The sequence below is a fragment of the Anser brachyrhynchus genome, assembly GCF_964034855.1.
Source record: "Anser brachyrhynchus genome assembly, chromosome: W".
NCBI lineage: Eukaryota > Metazoa > Chordata > Aves > Anseriformes > Anatidae > Anser > Anser brachyrhynchus.
Genome location: NC_137704.1, coordinates 18,963,641 through 18,984,618, shown reverse-complemented (window position 1 = coordinate 18,984,618; position 20,978 = coordinate 18,963,641). Strand labels below are relative to the sequence as shown.

Genomic DNA, 20,978 nt, shown 5'->3' with positions numbered 1-20,978 from the left:
TACTGTAAGAAATAATCCCATGCTTTGGAATACCAGAGGGACTTTCCTCAGACAATGGACCTCATTTTATATCACAAGTAGTTCAAGAAATATCAAGGGCATTACAGATTAAGTGGGATTTACATACCGCTTGGAGACCACAATGAAGTGGGCAGGTAGAAAGAATGAATCAAACACTAAAAAGACAGTTGACTAAAATTTGCCAGGAAGCTCAGCTAATATGGTAAGAAGCCCTACAAATAGCTCTGATGAGAATTAGGATAGCCTCCAGAGCTAAAGAAAAAGTTAACCCATTTGAATTATTATATGGCAAACCATATCCAGTAAATGAATTGGTGACAGAAGGGAGTCAAATGCATGTCAGGGGGGATGGTTGGGTCAGACAATATTTGCTGTCTTTGTCTGCCATGTTGTCCTCTCTCCATAGATATGTACAGGAGAGACTACCAATTCCATTGGATGTTCTGGTACATCCATTTTGACCTGGACATCAGGTACTGATTCGAACCTGGAAAGATGAGCTTCTAAAGGAGAAGTGGAAAGGACCCTACACTATCTTGCTCCACACCTACACTGCAATCAAGGTGGAAGGGATCAAATTGTGGATTCACTACACTCGTGTGAAGGCAGCACCACCAGAAGAGGAGAAGCAAGACCTACCATCAAAAGAAGCAAAAGAGACTACTTTGTGGCAAGTAGAACCGACCGAGGACTTGAAATTGCTGTTTAAAAGGACAAAATGGTTTCTGTTCTGATTAGAATTTCCTTAACAGGGTCAACTTACTGTTCCAATACTTGGACACAGAACTCTATAGTTCAGTTAGCTTTAAATTTAACCTGCTTTGCAAATGCAAACCTTACCAAGTAATGTTAGTGAAACAAAATACAGATAATATAGAGTATTTCTTCAAATTAATAGAAATGGACAAGAACTATGCAGTGAGAACTATGAAGCCTAAAAGTGAAGTTCATAGTCTCAAAGGGGGGAAATTGTAGTCCCAAAGCTGGGAAAAAACAAGGAAACCTTGAAGAGAATAGGGAGGCCTGTAGCTTGTGTAGTCTTTCTATAGCTTGTGCAGTCTTTTGCCTGAGAAAATAAGGAAAGAGAGAGACAGGTAGCCTTGAGCTAGCAGAAGCAAGGAAGATAAGGGATAAAAGGTAAAAAACAAGAAGGAGAAAAACAGCTCCAGACTGACCTATAGTAACTTTTTGCTCATTAAGGGTCATTAACATATTAAAATCACACCCATCGAAATGCTAATGTATGCTAATGAGCAATTTGGTGTTGTGTTCCCCCCCACCCCCCACCCCGCACTGTTCCTCTGCAATGCTCAAACTCAGTAGAGGTAAGTTAGGTGAGCTGTAATAGTTAATGTAAGTAGCCAAAGAGATAGTTTTCACAAGTTTGCTGTGAGATTCGAGTCAGAGGTGTGCTTGCTTTGCGAAAGATTGCCAAGCACCTGCCCCTGCAGTTATATAATTAATTAATTAATTAAAAGACCTTCGTGTGGATTCTGACTCGGTGTGCTTATTGGCGTGGCTCACCGGACATGAACCTACGGACAAAAATGAGTTCCTGAAAAAGCTCTCTGTTCAGACGGATTGGTCTTCTCCCCAGCCGGCTTGACTTTGGGCACGTTTATTAGGACAGAAAAGAAAGGAAAATAATAATAATAATAATAGTACTACTACTAATAATGTGTACAAAACAAGTAATGTGCAATGCAATTGCTCACCACCCGCTGACCAATGCCCAGCCTATCCCTGAGCAGCCGGTCCCCCCACCCTGGCCCCTCACTACAAGAAGTACATTGAGGTGCTGGAGCGTGCCCAAAGAAAGGCAACGGAGCTGGGGAAGGGTCTAGAGAAAAAGTCTTATGAGGAGCGGCTGAGGGAGCTGAGGTTGCTTAGCTTGGTGAAAAGAAGGCTCAGGGGAGACCTTATTGTAATTTAGAATTACCTTAAAGGAGGTTGTAGCAAGCTGTGGTGGTTTTACTCAGGTGGGCAGCTGGGTTACACCACGGCTGCTCTCTCACTCCCCCTCCTCAAAGGGAAAGGGGAGAAAATACGATGCAAAGGGCTCAAGGGTTGAGATAAGGACGGGGAGATTGCTCAACAATTATCATCACGGGCAAAACAGACTCAGAGTAGGGAGACAGTAAGATTTATTGCCTATTACTAACAAGATAGAGAAGTGAGGAACAAAGGAAAGAAAGTAAAAACGCCTTCCCCCCATCCACCCACTTCCACCTCCTCCCCCTGAGCAGTGCAGGGGAATGGGGGAATGGGGGTTGTAGTCAGTCTATAGCGCTTTGTCTCCACTGTTCCTTCTCAGTCACGGTCTTCCCCTCTGCCGTGGGGTCCTTCCCACAGGATGCAGTCCTTGCTGAACTGATCCGGCATGGGCTGCCCACAGGCAGCAGCTCCTCAAGAACTGCTCCAGATATGGGTCCATACCACGGGGTCCATCCCTCAGGAGCAAACTGCTCCAACCTGGGTCCCCCACGGGCAGCAGCTCCTGCCAGGTCACCTGCTCCTGCGTGGTCTCCTCTCCACGGGCTACAGATCCGGCCCAGAATCTGCTCCTGCAGGGGTCTTCCACAGGCCGCAGTCTCCGTCAGTGCAGGTTCACCTGCTCCACCGTGGTCTCCTCCATGGGCTACAGCGTGGAACCCTGCTCCACCGTGGTACTCCATGGGCTGCAGGGGGACAGCCTGCTTCACCATGGTCCTCACCACAGGCCGCAGGGGATTTCTGCTCCGGTGCCTGGAGCACCTCTCCCCCTCCTTCTTCACTGACCTTGGCGCCTGCAAGGCTGTTTCTCCGTCCTCTCTCTCCCAGCTGCTGTTCCCCAGCAGTTTTTTTGTTTTTTTTTTCCTTTCTTAAATATGCTCTTACAGAGGCGCAAACAATATCGCTTATTGGCTCAGCTCTGGCCAGCGGCGGAGCCGTTATCTAACATGGGGCAGCTTCTAGATTCTTCTCGCAGAAGCCACCCCTATGGCCCCCTGCTACCAAAACCTTGCCACCTAAACCCACTACACAAGGTGGGGATTGGGCTCTTCTCCCAAGCACCAAGTGATGAGATGAGGGGAAATGGCCTCAAGTTGCACCAGGAGAGGTTGAGGTTGGATATTAGGAGAAATTTCTTTACTGAGAGGGTGCGACATTGGAATAGGCTGCCCAAGGTTGAGTCACCATCCCTGGAGGTCTTCAAGAAACAATGTAGATCTTAGTAGCACGGTTTAGTGGTGGACTTGTCAGCACTAGATTAAAGGTTGGACTAGATGATCTTAGAGGTGTTTTACAACCTGAATGATTCTATGAAAAATAATTTTGTTGTGACTAACTCTGAAAAGAACCCCCATGCAATGAGTTGTGCAGAATTGCAGTACAGCCTGAGAAGCACCAACTTTTAAGCTGGTTTGTTCACTCATGTATCCTATGGTCCAGTTAGACATTGAAAACTTGCTTGACTAGAATCCTTGAAGAAATTCCAGCTTGTAACAATAAATTTATACTAAAATCCAGACTGATAAATATGTTTGGGAATATTAAGCTTGCCATGTGATACTATTGCAAGCATCAGCACACACATGAATAAAGCACTAATATTTAGTAAAATCCTTCATTAGAGACAATTAATAAGTCTTTGTATCTGAAAGAAGTGCAGGTTGAGCAGAATTACTGCAATCACTGGCTTTGTGACACATCTAGTGGAAAAAATACTATTGGCATGAATATTTAGTTAGACATATACTGATACAAGGAGATAATCCTACAAACACAATAGTAAGCAAAATTGTTGTGGGAAACACAAAGGTACTTATATTTGAGTGCCTGGGAGAATGAATTGCCTGCTATTTGGGCCGTGCTTCTCAGAACACAAACTCTGTTCTTCATTGCACTCTGGCAGTGCAGGCGCAGTAAAAGAGGTATTCCCTCTCCTAGCTATGATCTTGCCTGTTGTTACATGGTAAAACCAGTGGTGAAGGAAACACAATCTACATATCCGCATGGGCTGACAACTTCATCATATTACTGGGGTCTTGTATAGCTGTTGCGTTAAAGGTTAAAATAATTGGGAGTGATGCCCAATCCGTTGTTATAAGTCCAGTCGCGTTCAGGGTACTGAACTATCACGATTACGGATGAACAAATAATGTAATACAACCTCAGTCTAGTCATGTTCCATGAACTACCATGGCCACACTTAAAGAGTTTGGTTACTTTCAATGAGAGCTACCATGGTTAGATTAATGAGTAGTGCAATTTATTAAAGCAACAGGTACACAGGTTCTTTGGATTGCCGGTGATAAATTCACTGTCTGCAAAGCATGTGCAAATACCAAGAGTATGAGTAACACCGCCTGGCTATAAACACGTTAAAATATATATAAAGCAACCATATAGGGATTTCAAAGTTTCCCGGGGAGGTGTTTGGTATAACCAAGTGTTTTAATCTTACCCAAAGGTGTCCCAATGGGGGGGGAAGAGAGGCTCAGCCTGTCGACTGATCCCAGAAGTCAGAAGGTATCTTTCCTTACACAATGGTATCTTCCCTTATGCAATGGTATCTTCCTTAACATCCTCTCTCCCTTAAGCTAATTTATATCATTTTTTATCTTTCAGGTCAAGCTTGAGTGACTCTAGTCATGCATACCTTTATTACGATTGGTGTGAAATTTTCTTGCTTTGCTTTTAAAGGTATTGACTAGAAAAATGTAAAGTACGAGCTCAGTGAGGCGTGGTTGCACCTTGGAGGCAGGTGGCTTTTGGGATGGAGGTGTGTTTTGGTATAATTATATTATAATGGGCAAAGTTCACCAAAAGGACAGCATTTTGTCAAAAACATGGCAGGCTGTTGGCATAGGGTAGCAAATATGCAGCTTATTGGTTCCGATGTACCTTCAAGTTCCCATCTTATCACAGAGCCTGGCCAAGGTGTCTCCACTAAGCTCCACCCTCTGTTAACTTCCTCTTAGAGTCAGCACACCAGGTTCCCCTGGTGTGGTCAACATCTAAGGTTGGAGGCCTAGGGAACTTCTATGGAATGCAGCTACGCTTCGCCCCAGAAGCTTCTTCAATGCTGTACCTTTTCTTTAAAATGTGAATATAAGTTTAATTTCTAAGTCACCTCCAGCAATTATTCCACATAATCCACCCCGTGACTATAGTCACTCAAGCTTCACGACATTTGGAATGCATTGGGTGCATCACATATGTTCTTGTGATGAGAAATATCAAGCATATGTACATCTTGTAGGGTTACAGAACATTTAATCGTAATCCAAAGTTTAACATAGAGGGAGACTGTCAATATGAAACACAATACAGTGAGTATTAGTAAAACAACAACAGGGTGAAGCATCTTGTTGAAGATTTCTGTGACAGTTGGTGACCATCCAAACAAGGTGTACCACCAGTGGTGTTTTCCATCCTTCTTTACTCTTTCCAACACTTCATGTATTTCTTCTGCTTCACGATGAACAGTAATCAGAGTTTTTTGTCCATTTTCTCGAACTCGCTCCAACAGGTGATGTAGGTCTTCATGTTGTAGTCTTCCCACCAAGGTGAGATTCATTCCAATAGGGGTAGGCAGTAGGTCATGAAGTAGAGTATAATTGGATTGTAAAATTGGTAAGAGGTGACAGGAACTGAGTAACTAAAATCACATCCTAGAATTTTGGTAAAATTACAAACACAAACATTAGAGTGATTGCTTGTATCTACAGTAGTATTATCTATGACTATAGATTCACAACAGGTTCTCATGCAGATACATCCTTTTCCAATAGAGACATGTACAGTTTCAGAGGTTTCATTGGGATGTATCTTGAAGTGGCAAATATTTTGTTCAGTGTCAAGACAAATGTCTTGGGCTTCCAGTGTGTTACTCTCACAGATGAAGCCTTTTTGTTCACGCACAATGCATGCATTCACATAAATTGTTTGCCACTTTCCTCCCTTTTGATGGGCCCATGCTTTATGCTCCTTAGGATAAAGTATAGTTCCATTATGACTGAGTCCTAATGCAATGATTGGATATACATTGTATATGGTGGCATTACTTATGGTAAGTATAAAGGCAACAATTTTATCACTTTCTGCATAGTAGGTAAAGTTGACTAACTGCCACCATGCTTGAAACTCCTTTTCAAATTCTGAAGCATTATCCCAAATCAATTCTTGAATTTCAGTGGGCAAAGTTCCTCCTTCTCCCTCTCTAATAATAGCTGCTGCTACAGACTGTATCCATAGCTGTGCTTGGATGCAGCTCAAGGCAAGGGAAGTATCACCTTGGGTTTTTCCAAGGGCATTTACAATTAATTGATGATCATTTTCTTCAATTTGTTCCCAATGGGGTTAAATGTCTGATAGAAGCCATTGACTTGCTCCTAAGGCCAATAACGATGATTTTATTGGTCATTCCAATTTCCTCAGGTCATCTGTAATAGCAGTAATTCTACTGATTAGGACCTCGGCATCTATGCTATTTAACATTCCTAATCCTAATTAAATTAATAATCCTAATTTAATATTCCTAATCCTATTTAGTATTCCTATTCCTAATTTGGGGGGTTGGACTAGATGATCTTCAGAGGTTCCTTCCAACCTCGGCCATTCTGTGATTCTGTGATCCTGTTTCCAATAACCCAGTGGCATATCATAGCATGTGTCTAGATTGTTACAGAGAACGTCCATGTAACCATGCTAACCAGCCAGTGTAGGCAATTCTCAAAAAGGTGATACATTTTGAGTTGATTTCTGAGATGTTAATGTGCAGCGCTAGCTCTACCCTTTATACAGACCAGCTAGGGTTAAAGAGAACTCGTTGTTGTCCCATGTTCTTAATTATGTAAGGACCTGTGTTGAAGATGGAAGGAGTTAGACTAATGGGTGGCTGAGTCGGTACATTTTCAGATATTTGTGGGGGCAGAGACTTCTTATCTTTTGCAATTGACGCAGTTGTCGCTGTATCAATCATAAATTCAAATAGCAATTTGGTGCCTCTGTAACCCCAAAGACAGTACACAGTTACGGGTTCGGTGAAGGTAAAATTGTACCAGCAATCAGAATTTGGTTTAGTTACTTTGTCACACTCGGTTTTATAATTTTGCAGTCTGGAAGAGTCAGTATAAATCGTCTTAATTTCAGTTGGCCTATTATAAGTAGAGGCATTAGTTATTTGGCAACTGATTTGTATTGTCTGTCCTGAAATGGCTTGAAGTTTAGCCATCCGAAGAGAGTCATTCCAACTCCATTCATCTTTTGAGTATATTTTGTTTCCATGTAAAACTAAACTACAGAGATTTAGGTCCTTTTTGTTTTGCAGTGTTCCAACACTTGCACTATATCGTGACAATGTGTGGTTCCAAGGGTCATTATGAAATGTCATGGTGACGATGGGTACATTTCTAGCTCCATATTGCAGTATATCAAATGGGATGGATGGAGTTAGGTCAGGTGGTGTAGTTGGATCAGGTTCAGTCATATCTATTTTGAATCTGAATGACAGCCCTGTACAGTGTAGCTCCCACAGCCCTGTACCTGTACAATGTTGTTGCCACACGCAAGTCACAATAGTGGGTTCCACCAGGGTAAAATTATACCAACAATCCCACTCATCAGTGGTACAAGACTTTATTGTTAATGGGTTTCTAGATATTGTTATTAATGTGGCCTTTTCATGGGTTGATCCATTGGTCATCCTACACCCACACAATCTTTGGCTTCCCATGCATAAGGTTTTTCTGGGGGGTAGTTAGTACCATTGCTACTGTTCCAATCTGAGGCATTTTCACCAGCACAGGTTGTCTGGTGTAAAATCCTGTAGGATATTCTGGTTTAGTATGAACCTTTGGGGTGATTGTATTAGTAGATGCACAGAAGGCTTTCATTTTGGGGCAGCCATCTCCACTCCATCAATTATTTACTTGGCAGATAGCATCATACAATTGCAAATGCCATCCAAAGTCATGATTGTTCGCAAAACACTTAACCAATCCATTGGTGCATTCAATGATACCGTTAGCCTGAGGATAGTAGGGGTGTGTGGAATATCCACCAAATCCTTTCCTCTTTGGCTCAGTTTTGTACCACTGCAGCTGTAAAGTGTGAGCCATTATCACTTTGAATTTCTTCTGGTAGAAGTGTGCTGAACCATCTCTTAAGGCTTTTTGCTGTGTTTTCCCCAGTAGCTGATGTAAAGTCAGAAGCCATGGTGAGACCAGATATAATGTCTACTACCACCAGGACGTATTTTTTTCCACCCAATGGTCGCAATGGGCTGATATAATCAATCTGCCAGGAGTGCCACAATGTTTTCTTGTCACAAATGTGCAGGGGGGTGCCTTACTTGGATGGTCTTTGTTAAGCTGTAAACGACATTGGGAACAGGCAGTCACCACTTGTTTACACAGTTTAACTGATATAGGCCATCCTCGAGCTTTACCTTCCCAGTATAAATCAGCCCGTCCGGTGTGCCACGTTTAACATGTAACCATTCAAGTAAACATTTCCATTCTTGGTTATTTATGATGTCAGTTTGTCACAACCGTGTGAGGCTGTCTACCTGTTGATTGAATTGAGCAGCTATGATCATGTCCTTTTACCTATCCTACGTGTAGTGTCCACTGTTTTCCTATCTCTAACAGTTGCTTCCAACTATTTGTTTGCCAGACTGGAACTCTGTTCAACTGCCAATCATTGACTGCCCAGTGGCCTATCCATTCAGTGGTTCCTTTAAAAACAGCATATGAGTCAGTGTAGATATGGCTAGCACCGTGTTGTGCAGCTAATAGAACAGTTCTAAGTTCCCCTACCTGTCTACTGCCTTCAGCTGTTTCAATCAATTTTTCTCCTGTTGCCACTTCCAGTGCTACAGCTTTGTGTTTCCACTTACTGTTCTCCCCATGGGACGATGCATCAGTAAACCATACTTCTGTAAGATGACTGTTTTCCTTTAGAGGGGGTACTTCCCAAACTGGGGATGGTTTGGTTGGTGGAGACTGGAACAAGAGGGTACTATCTATGTCTTTTTGTAGTTTATATATTTTAGTATTACCCTTGGTGATTGACATAATTTCCCCCAAATTATTATGTTTTTTTTTTTTTCTCTCCTTATTTGTTCTGTTTGTTTCACTGCTCGCACTAGGGACAGTAAATCCTTCTCAAGATACGAATATATCCTTTTGGTATCACTGAAAGAGTGGGAGGTGAATTCCAGTGGTCTTTCTGGTCCCTCTGTCCCCTTTTGCCACAGGTTAGGATGAGAACCATGTTCACTGAACCACCATTCTACATGAATAGTGTCGGTTGGGTGTATTGGACCAAGTTGCTGGAATAACCTCAATTCTTTTATTAACAATTCTAATGTGCTGGTATGCTGTTCAGTCTCATGATTTTCCTTTTTTGAGCAAATTATATAAAGGATGCGCAATAATAGGAAAACCTGGGATGTGTTTGTGCCAGTAACTTAAGGCTCCCCAAACTTGTTGTACTTCCTTTATGCTAGAAAGTCTTTGTCCATGTTCTGTTTTTCTCAGGGTGTCCTGAGGAATAGAAGCAGCTCCATTAACCCACCAGACTCCCAGGAATTTATGTTCCTGTGTGTATTAGCATTTAACTGTCGGTAATCTACTGTAAAATGCCATTGGCCAGTTGGTTTCTTTACCAGCCACACCAGTGAGTTATAAGGTGAATGAGTCCTTTTAATAATGCCTCTTTCTTCTAATTCTGTTACTACCCCATCAATCCCCATAAGTGCTGCTGCTGGCAACAGATATTGTCGAACATCAGTGATTTAAGAGGGGGGTAAGGGTATAGATATTTGTAACAGACTCAGTTTCACTATGCCTGAATCCCTTTTTGTGTTACGAAACTCCACACGGTTCCATCTGGAAGTTTCCACATTTGCCCACGTAGTATGTCAAATCCTAAAACATTAGTATATGCAGCACCGACTAATGTTTCTGCCCTGGTTAATTTTCATTCCTCTGGCAGCCAGAGTGAAATTTTTGTGGTGGGGCATTCTTTTTGCACACCATCGATTCCTGTGAATTTAACCCTGCGTTGGCCAGGTCTTATGCCCAGGGTTCGTGCTGTCTCATGGGTAATTACTGACATTTGGGCCCCAGTGTCAATGAGAAAGTTTACCAATATTTTTCGGGGTCCAACGGGAATGGCAATGGCAGGTTCAGAGTATTCATCAGAGAGCCATTGAATTGCTAATACCTGCAGAGCAGGGTGGCTCACTGCCCTCTCCGGGGATAGGAGTTTTTTTGCTGAGATTCTGCCTCCTCAATTGGGCTTGGTGAAGAAGGTGCACTTTCCTTATGGGTTGGGGGTTTTCCAGCTAGGCAATTCTCCCCAGCTGGGATATTTTTCTTACCCAGAGATCAGACTAATGTACGAAGATTCTCCGTAGAGACGCCACGCAAGATTGGTCGGGGGGGTACACCCAAAGCTAGGGCCTTATGCCACAACTCACCCCGTTCCTTATTAGGTTTGAACCTCTCATTGGCTTTAGGGTATCTGGGGTTTTGAGTGTGGATTTAGTGAACTCACCAGGAGTGATCTGGGAACTTAGAAGTGGACGAACTGATCCAGCCCATTTGGTGTCCATACTTATCTATGTCTTGTACAAATTCACTCCAGGTGGGAATGGGGGAGTTTGGATTTCACCTACAACCACGATCATCATCCCTACAAGCAGCTAGTATGCGATCCTGGGTATTTGCTACAAACATCTTAAGACAATCAGGGAGTCCACAGATAAGAGGGGTTAATCGAGCTGAGTTGATAGGGGCTAGCATCGGGGATTTCCCGAATTCATCTCTTTCATATATTGCCTGTATGCAAGGCTGCTTTCTGTACTGCTACAGCCAGGTCAGAATAGCTTGTGGCTCTAATTTCCAGTGGTTCCCCTCTCTCCTGGGGATCTACACCACCTGCACAGTATGCAGCTCAAGCAGTTAAGGAGTAATTATGCTCTCCTGGCATGATAGTTAAAAATACTTCAGGTCCCCCAAAGCCTCCTGCCTCTTCCTCACTCAGCATAATTCGATCTCCTCCTTCAAGAGAAACTCACAACACATACTCGACTTGTGATTCTCCTGACCGCCTTGAGAATTTCTCCTGTATTCTTTATCAGCTCTGCTGGTAACCATGGGATTGTTCGCACATTAGTGCAGATTTCATCATCGTCATCAACAGCAGTCTCAGTCTTAACCAAAGGTCTCAAGGAAATCAACTGAGATTCAGATTCGTCAGTCCCTTCAACCTCATCATCACTGTCAAACCAAAGATCACCATCCCAACTGTCAGGGTCTGCACTATGCATTAACTGGAGCGGAAGGTTGCATTTTATCTAACATACGATTAAATCTTTCCAGCAATTGTTTAAGTTTTCAGATGACACCAAGTTAGGCTTAAGTGTTGATCTTATCACGCGTAGGAGGGCTCTGCAGAGGGATCTGGATAGGTTGGACCAATAGGCCGAGGCCAACTGTATGAAGTTCAACAAGGCTAAGTGCCGGATCCTGCACTTGGGGCACAACTCCATGCAACGCTACAGGCTGGGGGAATAGTGGCTGGAAAGCTGCCCAGCGGAAAGGGACCTGGGGCTATTGGTCGATAACCAACTGAATATGAGCCAGCAGTGTGCTCAGGTGGCCAAGAAGGCCAAGAGCATTCTGGCTTGTATCAGAAATAGCGTGGCCAGCAGGACTAGGGAAGTTATTGTCACTCTGTACTCAGCCCTGGTGAGGCTGCACCTCGAATACCATGTTCAGTTTTGGGCCCCTCACTACAAGAAGGGCATCGAGGTGCTGGAGTGTGCCCAAAGAAGGGCAATGAAGCTGGGGAAGGGTCTAGAGAACAAGTCTTATGAGGAGCGGCTGAGTGAGCTGAGGTTGTTTAGCTTGGAGAAAAGAAGGCTCAGGGGAGGCCTTATTGTACTTTAGAATTACCTTAAAGGAGGTTGTAACAAGGTGGGGATTGGGCTTTTCTCCCAAGCACCAAGTGATGAGACGAGGGGAAATGGCCTCAAGTTGCACCAGGAGAGGTTGAGGTTGGATATTAGGAGAAATTTCTTTACTGAGAGGGTGCAGCATTGGAATAGGCTGCCTAGGGAAGTGGTTGAGTCACCATCCCTGGAGGTCTTCAAGAAACAATGCAGATCTTAGTAGCATGGTTTAGTGATGGACTTGTCAGTACTAGATTAAAGGTTGGACTAGATGATCTTAGAAGTCTTTTCTAACCTGAATGATTCTATGATAATTCACCTGTCTGGCCAGTTCAGAAACCAGACTGGAGGTGGCGTTTAACAATTGATTGTCAGCACCTGAATGCTAATAAAGCCCCACTAACAGGTGCTGTGTCAAAAATTGCAAACTTAGCAGCTATATTGCAAGCAGCTGTTCACCCATGGATGGTGGCACTAGATGTAAGAGATATGTTCTTTACAGTTCCCTTGCAGGAGGAGGAAGTGGTGCAAACATAGAATTAGTGAATGATGGATATTTCCTTCTTTTTAACAGGGTAACCTGTTCAGACCCTCCCCACCAAAACAAGTGTCTATTTTCTCTTACAGCACCCCACAGGATGGGGGACAGAAATGCTGTGTTCATGTTACTTCTCCAAACCCTAACCATGCTGCTCCTCCTAACCTGTGGTGAAAGAACACTAGAGTGGCCATGGTCTCAAGCTCATGTTAAGTATACTGGGAGTATGGGCATACACTCTAGTAAGGGATAATTAAACCTTTCTACCATGGTCATACACAGAACTGAAATATACTTAGCAAATGAGTAGAGGTGGGATAGTACTAACCTACTCCTTCAACTCCTGGCTGCAGCAGGGGAAGAAATTAAAATGGAATTACCAGATGATCAATGGGTCTACCCATGAGAAGGTATCTCAGATTTCTGTGTACGATATTACATCAAACCCAGCAGCAAAAGTTATGAAACTTTGTGCCTCCAAAAGATTGGACTGCTGGTACAATTTTACCTTAGTACAACCTGTATTTTTAGTTTGCTTCTGGGTTCACCGTAGCATAGGACTATCATTGAAATTTAAAATGGATATTATTGTGCCTAGTACACCTGCCCTGATGGTAACTATTTGCCCCAGTACAAGTACCTCTATTATGACAAAGGATAAGAAAGTCCTGTCCCCACAACCTTCTGAAATTGGACTGTATGTGATTAAAGATATAGGCCTAGACCAATTGCTATTTAATTGAGACCATGATGGATTCTCTTAAATGAGTATTTTATTGATGCAAATTGACATCTCTGCAGTCAAACCTGCCTGCTCACCATTCCTGAGTACGCTCTATGCAGGATGGCTAGCATGGTTGCATAGACGAACCCTCTCCTCTCCAAAACAAATACGGAGAGGTGTGAATGGTATCACAAGAACAGGATTGGGAGTCTTAAGTAGTATAGATGCTGAAGTACTCATAAATAAATTGAGCACAGACACAAGTGATTTACACAAATTAGAACATCCATTACGGTCTTCTCTATTAGCATTAGGAACTAACCAATGGCTCTTATATGACATACTACCTCGGTGGGAAAAAATTAATGAAAGGGACCACCAATTAATTGTGAATGCACTTGGTATAGCCCAAAATAATGTTTCTCTAGTTCTTAGTTGTATCCAAGCTTAGCTGTGGATGCAATCTATGGTAGCAGCAATTATAAGAGAAGATGAAGAGGGCACCTTACCCACTGAAATTTGAAAGGTAATTTGGGATAATGCAACTAAATTTGAAAAGGAATTCCAATCGTGGTGTTATTTAGTTAATTTTACTTACAACCCTATCAGCAATGAAGCCATTGCTTTTGTCTTAACAATACACAATACTTTGGTATATGCCATATACCCAATCATTGTGCTAAGATTAAATCACAATAGAACCATATCTAGTAGAGCACAGAGTGTGGGCCCAACAAAACAGAAACAAATGGCAAAATGTTGATGTTAACGTGTCCATTGCGCAGGAACAACAAGGATTTATTTGTGAAAGTAACACAATCAAAGTCCAAGACATTTGTCTTGACACTGAACAAAATGTTTGTCATTTTGAACTACATCCCAATGAAACCCCTGAAACTGTACTGATCCCAGAGGTCAGAAGGTATCTTTCAAGATATCTTTTCCTTCGTGATGGTATCTTCCCTAACATCCTCTCTCCCTTAAGCTAATTTATATCATTTTTTATCTTTCAGGTCAAGCTTGAGTGACTCGTCATGCATACCTTTGTTACGATTGGTGTGAAATTTTCTCGCTTTGCTTTTAAAGGTATTGACTAGAAAAATTTTAAGTGCAAGCTCATTGAGGTGTGGTTACACCTTGGAGGTGGGTAGCCTTTGGGATGGAGGTGTGTTTTGGCATTATAATGGTATTATAATGATCAAAGTTCACCAAAAGGACAGCATTTTGTCAAAAACATGGCAGGCTGTTGGCCCAGGGTAGCAAATGTTCATCTTATCGGTTTCGGTGTACACAAGAACAATCGGGTTCCCATCTTATCACAGAGCCTGGCCAAGGTGTCTCCACTAAGCTCCACCCTCTGTTAACTTCCTCTTAGAGTCAGCACACCAAGTTCCCCTGGTGTGATCAACATCTAAGGTTGGAGGCCTAGGGAACTTCTATGGAATGCAGCTACACTTCACCCCATAAGTTTCTTCAATGCTGTACCTTTTCTTTAAAATGTGAATATAAGTTTAATTTCTAAGTCACTTCAGGCACACTGCACCACCACTCTGTGAGGGTAAGATGAATTATCTATAGTCATGGGGTGGAGTGTGGCAGTGTACTCCCCCTGGCCACCCCTAAGATGACCTTTCACCTGTGACCCTGCTCTAGTGATAACCATCAGTGTGGTGACCATGATGAACAGGGAGCTGTAAGAGTGAAACATGAGTGCACACAGGTCTTGGCAGGCATAGCACCAAGAAAGTGCTTCCAGGTCCCTTTTCTCCTTCCCCAACTACCATTGTTGATCAGACCACTCTTTCTGGCTTGCACACAGTTACAGAGCTGGTCAAACCACTTAGCCGTCTGAATACAGCCTGTGGTGGATTTGGACCCTATTGCTCTATTTGAGCTGTTTACAGACAGTCTGCTTTGTACAGATTTCTTCCTGTAAGTGCTTTGCTGCTATCTGCAGATGGTAGCAAATATTGCAAGGAAAAGGTGCCAGTGGACATATCACAGAATCACAGAATCACAGAATTGTAGGGGTTGGAGGGGACCTCAAGAGATCATCGGGTCCAACCCCCCTGCCAAAGCAGGTTCCTTAGAGCAGGCTGCCCAGGTAGGTGTCCAGACGGACCTTGAATATCTCCAGAGAAGAAGACTCCACAACCTCCCTGGGCAGCCTGTTCCAGTGCTCCTTCACCCTCACTGTGAAGAAGGTCTTTCACGTGTTGGTGCGGAACTTCCTGTGCTCCATCTTGTGGCCATTGCCCCTTGTCCTATCCCCACAAACCACTGAAAAGAGGTTGGCCAAATCCCACTGTCTCCCACACTTAAGGTATTTGTAATCATTGATAAGATCCCCTCTCAGTCTTCTCTTCTCCAGGCTGAACAGACCCAGGTCTCTCAGTCTTTCCTCATAGGGAAGATGCTCCAGGTCCCATCTATCATCTTTGTTGCCCTCCGCTGGATATTTCCTCTCAAGTGTTGTAAGAGCCCTTCACAGAACCAAACCGTTAACAGACTGTCTCCCTTGCTAAAAAATAGTTATGTTTTAAACCAGAAGAAAACTGACTGGTGAATAGAAAACAACGAGACCTAAAATAACATTTTATGGCATTATCTGTAAACACAAAGAACCCTCTTACAACACCATTTTATTATATTTTCTGCACACATGTTCAGTAATATCCAAAAATGTTACAGTAAGATGTTTACGAGTCTTCTGAAGTGAAAGTGCTTCTCAGGTAAATAAATGTGGTTTAGGTGTTTATTATTACAGTACGTTCTGAAGTTGTCTCCACCCCATGTTGTTTTATGCTATGTTGCTGGAAGACAGATCAAAATAGATTTTATTTAAATCTATTCATCTACCTATTTCACTATCAGGTTATTCCATGGTATACACAAGAAAGCAATTAATCAAACAATGTCTAAAATAGTCCACATTTCACAACAATTCAGTCAATTATCTATTGTTTCTTCCACTTCCCATATATGCTCTATGCCCTGCAGGCTGTGGTTTCACAAAGCAGTGAGTTACAATGTCCCAGCAGCTTATTCCCCACACCCTCTGCTTCTCCTCCCTGCTCATTTGTGTACCCAGCAGAACAAGCTGTCTCATGATTTGGGCAAAATTTCTTCAGCAAATAATATCTGAGCTACAAATAGTATGTAAAATAATTGGAATTACATTTGTAAATACATACTTTAAAAACTCACATTGTAGTGCTAGAATATCGATTGCGAAGGGTTTCTCTTACCTGCTTAGACAATTTTGTATGTATTCATAGGATGAATTTCAAAACATTACCATTGACTGCAATTTAATAACTACTTTTTGCAGTTATTTTAAAAAGGTAAGCCAATGTGTCATTCATTCACATAAGTTTTCACAAATAGCAGCCTCCTATCAATCCCTGAAAGTACGCACAAAGCAGGCTGAACTGAATTTCAGCTTTGGTGTTGAATGAACTTAAACAAAAAGGTTTACTGTCGCTAATTTCTAATACTACATTTTAATTTGCATGTAAATGATCATGATTCAATTTGATAACTACCAGCTTTTCAAAGCTAATAAAGAAGTGATCTGAATTACCTCCATGCTTCCACCAAAGAGTACTCTTCCCCAATGTCTTTCGCCTGTGCCATGAATTAACAAGGGGCAGGAGATAGCCATAGACTGCAAGATCTCCACTGCTCTCTCGGCATTGCATGGAGCTGCAGAAAGAGTGGTAACCAAACTTTTGGAGAAGCACTAGCAGGACTTCCCATTTGTGAATTCAACACTATAGTGAATTTCCTCTGGAGGGTGTGTAAGCTCCCTGTTCCTCTGAAAAGCAGAACATCTAAGTTTAAAAAAAGGTCTTTATTCTTAGCCTAAAAATTAGGGTCCAGACACAGAAGTGGTTGTTCTGGATTCTCACAAAAATTATGCTGACATAGGTACCTAATGGGTCACCATGTGTTATCAGGTCATTTCTACAAACCTCTATAAATGAGTAACTGAAGTCAGTCAATGCTACCATCTGTAGATCAAACCCTTGCTTCAACTGAGAGAGATTTTATGTTTAGAGCTCACTGTAGGGACCAAGTGGGTTACAGCTTTGCATTTTGGAAAAGGAGATGTATCTTATCTTTCCACTATTTAAGGGATGTAATCGATAAACCTCACTACAAGAAAACACATGATGTCCCCAATTCCTTCTAAACATCATGAAGCTTGAGTGACTATAGTCATGGGGTGGATTATGTGGAATAATTGCTGGAGGTGACTCACTGAGGCTAAACATTTGTCCACAGCTTAAGGGAAGGTTCAGTGTTGAGGAAACTTCCAGGGTGAGATACAGTGGATATGCAAGAAAATCTGATAGTCCCCTTGGCAACATAGCCTGCAACCTTAGGTATTGGTAACACCAGGGAAGCTTGGTGTGCTGACCCTAAGAGTATGGAGGGTGGAGTGGAGTGAAGACACCGCGGCCAGGCTCTGTGCTATCACTGCAGTGATGGGGAACTGGATGCTATTGCAGAATTCATAGACTGCATGGCTGGTTCTGACTCCAACTGATAACCAAATCATGTCCTCTGGGTGATAATCCCATTATAATGCCAAAACACACCTCTATCCCAAAGTCTACCCACCCCCAACGTGCGATACCCCCCCCCACTGAGCATGCACTCTGAATTTCTCAGAGCCTATACCTTTAAACAAAGGCAAGAAAAATTTATACCAATCACAACGAAGACATGTTTCACTAGAGTCACTCAAGCTCCACCTAAAAGTAAGAAAATAGTATAAAATGGCACAAGAGAGGGAAAATTTGAGGGAAGACATCATTACAGACAAGTTCGAAGGACACTGCTGACTTCTGGGATCAGTCGACAGGCTGAACCTCTCTTCCACTCCCATAAGGACGCCTATTGGGTGAGATTCGAACTCTCGGTTATACCGAGTGCTTCCCCGGGAAACCTAACATTCTCTATAGAGTTGTTTCATAAGTTAGTACATGTGTAGTTGGTTGTGTTAATCATATTCTTGGTATTTGCACGTGCTTTGCAGACAGTGTATTTATCAGCGGCAGTCCAAAGAACTTCTACTCCTGTTGCTTCAGTAAACTACACCAGTCATTTACTAGATTGAAAGTGTATTGTGCTATTTGTGAATCAGTGATTGTAATTAATGCGACTGGACTTATAGTGCCAATTGCAGTATTTGTGCATCTGTGATCATGATAATTCAATATACATTGAATGCGACCGGAATTATAGTGCCAAATTGGGTATTACACAGAATATATAACCTCAGCTGCCCCCAGCCCCTCTGATATCTGAGGACAAGCTGGAATGCAAGGGAGGTTTAGGTCTGCCAAACTTCCTTACCCTTTAACACAACAGGGGGTGTTCCTTGATGAGAAGCTCAACATGAGCCGGCAACGTGTACTTACAGCCCAGAAATAAAACTGCATCCTGGGCTGCATTGAAAGAAGCATGACTAGCAGGTTAAGGGAGGTAATTTTCCCCCTCTACTCCAACCTTGTGAGACCCCACCAGGAGTATTGCATTCAGCTCTGGGACTCCCAATATAAGAAGGACATGGACCTGTTGGAGTCAGCCAAGAGGAGGCCCACGAAGATGACGGTTGTGGTTTAAGCCGGCTGGCAGCCTGGGTGTGCCACTCCCAGCCTCCTCACCGGCAGGGCAGTATGAGAAGTAGAAAAGTGCTTGACTCTGTGTTAGCACTGCTCTGCAACAACTAAAACCATTGGTGTGTCATCACCGCTATTTTCATCAAAAATCCAAAACACAGCATCATACAAGCCTCTGCAAAGAAAATTAACTCAATTCCAGCCAAAACCATAACACTGTAGTGTACTGGGTCTGGATGGGATGGAGTTAACTTTCCCTGCAGCAGCCCATACAGTGCTGCGTCCTTTAAACACAGAAACGAAGATTCTGACCAGGACTAGAGGGGCCCTGCCTCCAGCCAGGGGGAGGAAAGGGACAATCGAGTTTATTGGACTGTGTGGATTCGATGGCCTGGCACGTCAGACGCACAGAAGTATAAGGCTTTAGCAGACACCGGTGCACAATGTACTCTAATGCCATCAAGCTATAAAGGGCCAGAGCCCATCTGTATTTATGGTGTGACGGGGGGATCCCAGCAGTTAACTGTATTGGAGGCTGAAGTGAGTCTAACCGGTAATGAGTGGCAAAAGCACCGTATTGTGACTGGCCCGGATGCTCCGTGCATGCTTGGCATAGACTATCTTAGAAGAGGATATTTCAAGGACCCAAAAGGGTTATGCTGGGCTTTTGGCATAGCTGCCTTGGAGACAGAGGACATTAAACAGTTGTCTACCTTGCCTGGTCTCTCAGAGGACCCTTCTGTTGTGGGGTTGCTGAGGGTTGAAGAACAGCAAGTGCCGATCGCTACCACAACTGTGCACCGGCGGCAATATCGCACCAACCGAGACTCCCTGAGTCCCATCCATAAGCTAATTTGTCAACTGGAGAGCCAAGGAGTGATCAGAAAGACTCATTCACCTTTTAATAGTCCCATATGGCCAGTGCCAAAGTCTAATGGTGAGTGGAGACTAACAGTGGACTATCGTGGCCTGAATGAAGTCACGCCACCACTGAGTGCTGCAGTGCCGGACATGCTAGAACTCCAGTATGAACTGGAATCAAAGGCAGCCAAGTGGTATGCCACAATTGATATCGCTAATGCATTTTTCTCCATCCCTCTAGCAGCACAGTGCAGGCCACAGTTTGCTTTCACTTGGAGGGGAGTCCAATATACTTGGAATCGGCTGCCCCAGGGGTAGAAACATAGCCCTACCATTTGCCATGGACTGATCCAGTCTGCGCTGGAGCAGGGGGAAGCTCCTGAACACCTGCAGTACATCGATGACATCATTGTGTGGGGTGACACCGCAGAAGAAGTTTTCGAGAAAGGGAAGAAAATAGTCCAAATCCTTCTGAAGGCCGGTTTTGCCATAAAACAGAATAAAGTTAAAGGACCTGCACGAGAGATCCAGTTTTTAGGAATAAAATGGCAAGATGGACGTCGTCAAATCCCAATGGATGTGATCAACAAAATAACAGCTATGTCTCCACCAACTAGCAAAAAAGAAACACAAACTTTCCTAGGTGTCGTGGGGTTTTGGAGAATGCATATTCCAAATTACAGTCTGATTGTAAACCCGCTCTACCAAGTAACCCGTAAGAAGAATGCTTTTGAATGGGGCCCTGAGCAACGACAAGCCTTTGAACAAATTAAGCAGGAAATAGTTCATGCGGTAGCCCTCGGGCCAGTCCGAACAGGACCAGATGTAAAGAATGTGCTCTACACCGCAGCCGGGGAGAATGGTCCCACCTGGAGCCTCTGGCAGAAAGAACCTGGGGAAACTCGAGGTCGACCCCTGGGGTTTTGGAGTCGGGGATACAGAGGATCTGAGGCCCGCTATACTCCAACTGAAAAGGAGATATTGGCAGCATATGAAGGAGTTCGATCTGCTTCGGAAGTGGTCGGTACTGAAGCGCAGCTCCTCCTGGCACCCCGACTGCCGGTACTAGGCTGGATGTTCAAAGGAAGGGTCCCCTCTACACATCATGCAACTGATGCTACATGGAGCAAGTGGGTTGCACTGATTAATCAGCGGGCTCGAATAGGAAACCCCAGTCGCCCAGGAATCTTGGAGGTGATTATGGACTGGCCAGAAGGCAAATACTTTGGGATATCATCAGAGGAGGAGGTGGCCCGT

General features: G+C 43.4%; 1 long non-coding RNA gene across 1 annotated transcript in view; it reads left to right on the top strand.

Annotated features, from left to right (window-relative positions):
• LOC308184861 overlaps positions 1-20,355 on the top strand; it is a 42,749-nt gene extending 22,394 nt beyond the window's left edge. The window contains exon 2 of the long non-coding RNA XR_013942966.1: positions 428-20,355. This is a non-coding gene — a long non-coding RNA (uncharacterized lncRNA). The remainder of the gene's footprint in view (positions 1-427) is intronic.
• Positions 20,356-20,978: the final 623 nt, after the last annotated feature.